We start from the raw sequence: 2,903 nt of genomic DNA on the forward strand, positions 1-2,903 counted from the left end.
AAAAGTGTTTATTCAATTACCCCTAATCTCCTACTCCTCTAGCCATGCTCTTGGACATTGGATCCCTTGCCTCAAAATAGCCCAGAAGCGGTCTTTTGCCGTTGTTTCTGTAAAATTTCCTGTGCCGTGAGAAGTAGCAACCCCATCCCACGACCCTGTCATCGTCAAAGCTGCCGTTAACAGTCGAGTGCGGCTTCGTGGTCCTCCACGCTCATCAGCAGACACTTGGTCACCACGAACCACTAGTGTGACGAACGGTGGTGACAGCCACGTGCTGTGGATTCGGGGTTGAGCGCCGCTCATCCAAGATGCTTGGGGGGAGGGGCGCCCAGCATGCCTCGAGGCGCGCAAGGCAACCTGGGAGCCGTAGTTCTGGGCTCCCGCGCGCGTCGCTCGCTACGCGGCAGCGGCGGCTCGGGCTCACGTCAGCCGTTCCCGTGAGGTTACGCAGAGGCGGGAAAGCGGGCACGCGGGAGGTAGGAGGGTGAGTCCGGAACTGTGTCACGCGAGCAGGGGCCGGGGCTGCGCGCTCAGTGCTGAAGTGGAGGCTGGGCCCGTACCTCAGTGTCTTTGGAGACGTTGCCGCCCTGGTGTCAGCGAGGCAAGGGTGAGGAGACGCCATCTCCACCGTGCAGTCCGGGGACGACGCTCCGCGTTCTCGCGGCCTCGCCAGCCCCCACGGTGGGAGGCGGCCCGAGAAGTTTCAGAAGCGCACAGTTTCAGCTTTCGTCAGAGGGTCCCAGGAATTGCAGGACTCGGCCCATTCTGCAGCCCTGCTGGCACAGCTCAGGTAGTTCTGTGGCTCACGGCTGCTGTGCCATGTGACCCTCGAGGTGGTGTCGCCCGGCTGCGGGCCTGGCAGCGGGTGCCTGTTCCCCTGCAACCGCAACGTGCTGGCCGCCTCGTGCCCCTACTTCCGGAGCATGTTCACGGGCGGCATGTGCGAGAGCCAGCAGGCCAATGTGACCATGCACGGCGTGGACGCCGAGTCCTTCGAGACCCTGTTGGAGTACTGCTACATGGGCCGTGTGTCCCTGAGTGAGGCCAATGTGCAGGGCCTCTTCGCCACCTCTGACATGCTGCAGCTCGAGTATGTGCGGGAGGCCTGTGCCTCCTTCTTAGCCCGCCGTCTTGATCTGGCCAACTGCACGACCATCTTCAAGCTGGCTGATACCTTTGGCCACTGAACTGAGATCTCAGGCCCAGTCCTTTATAGCTCACAACTTCAAGCAGCTCAGCTGGATGGGTTCAGTTCCCGAGGAGACTCTAGCAGATCTGACCCTAGCCCAGCTGCTGGCCATCCTGGGCCTAGATAGTCTGAACACAGAGAGTGAGCAGGTGGTGTGCCATGTGGCCCTGCAGTGGATAGAAGCTGCCCCCAAAGAGCAGGGTCCCAGTGCTGTGGAAGTCTTCAAGTGTGTCCGCTGGACACTGTTCACCGATGAACAGGACTATCTGGAAGGGCTGCTGGCCAAGCCCACTGTGAAGAAGTACTGCCTGGACGTTATTGTGAAGGCCTTGCGGATGCGCTACGGTGACATGATGTACAAGTCTCTGGTGCCAGTGCCAGACAGCACCAGCAATGCCAGCAGCTCTGTTGTATCTGCAGGAGAAAATCCCCTCCAGAGGCTGGGGATGTGTGCCAAGGAGATGGTGATCTTATTTGGACGTCCCAAAGATCCCTTTATCTGTTGTGACCCATACTCTGGGGATATTTACAAAGTGCCCTCACCTTTGACCTACCTTGCTCTTCCTGGGGCTGTCATGAAGTTTACTGTTTGTATCTCTCCAGATCATGATATCCATCTAGCTGCCCAGTCCAGGAAGGAACTCTGGTTGTAGACACCGGCCCAAAATAATTGGCAGCAACTTCCAGACCACTTGCTGTGTCGTGAGGGCATGAATATCGCATATCTCCGTGGCTATATTTACATTTTGGGTGGGCAAGACCTTGTTACTGGAGTTAAATTGAAGAAAGTGGAATGTTACAGTGTTCAGAGGAGCCAGTGGGTATTAGTGGCCTCACTACCTCATTCTTTTATGTCTTTTGACCTAATCGTATTTTGAAACTGTCTCTATGCCCTCAACAGTAAGCGTATGTACCGTTATGATCCTAGCCACTATGTGTGGCTGAAGTGTCTTTCTGTTAAGCGCAGTAACTTTCACGGAGCATGTGTCTTCAATGATGAGATCTATTGTATCTGTGACTTACCAGTCATGAAGATTTACAACCCATTCAGAGCACATTGGAGGCAGATTAATAATATTCCCCTGGTGGCAGAGACCAACAACTACAGGATTATCAGCCATGGTCAAAAATTGTGGCTTATCACCTCCCGCAACTCAGGATGAAAAAAGAACCAAGTGACTGTGTATGAATATGATACTACAGAAGACCGATGGATAAATATAGGCACTCTGTTAGGCCTCTTGCAGTTTGACTCTTACTTTTTTTTGCCGCTCAGCTCGGGTTTATCCTTGCTGCCTTGAGCCTGGTCAGAGTTTCCTCACTGAAGAGGATGATGTACCAAGTGAATCTAGTACTGAATGGGACTCAGGTGGATTCAATGAGCTGGGCTCTGAGCCAAGTCGTTCAAGTTCTATGTCTGATGAAGATTTGTGGGTGTATTGAAATGCACAAGCTCAGCAGGGTTTGCTATAACAACATTGAGACACCAGGTGTTTTTACTGCTATGGATGGAAAGTATCTTAAAGGGAAAACATTTCCTACAGGGCAGGCAGGAGTTAATTAACTGCAGGTTTGGTTTAGAACAGGGTCATGCTTGAAATACTAATGTAACTTTACGTTACAAAATTTTAGCAGTCAGCCGGCGCCGCGGCTCAATAGGCTAATCCTCCGCCTAGCGGCGCCGGCACACCGGGTTCTAGTCCCGGTCGGGGCA

General features: G+C 53.7%; 1 pseudogene; it reads left to right on the plus strand.

Annotated features, from left to right (window-relative positions):
• Window positions 1–308: 308 nt before the first annotated feature.
• On the plus strand, window positions 309–2,632 carry LOC133766272 (kelch repeat and BTB domain-containing protein 6-like; annotated as a pseudogene).
• Window positions 2,633–2,903: the final 271 nt, after the last annotated feature.

This window comes from Lepus europaeus, chromosome 9 (assembly GCF_033115175.1).
Source record: "Lepus europaeus isolate LE1 chromosome 9, mLepTim1.pri, whole genome shotgun sequence".
NCBI lineage: Eukaryota > Metazoa > Chordata > Mammalia > Lagomorpha > Leporidae > Lepus > Lepus europaeus.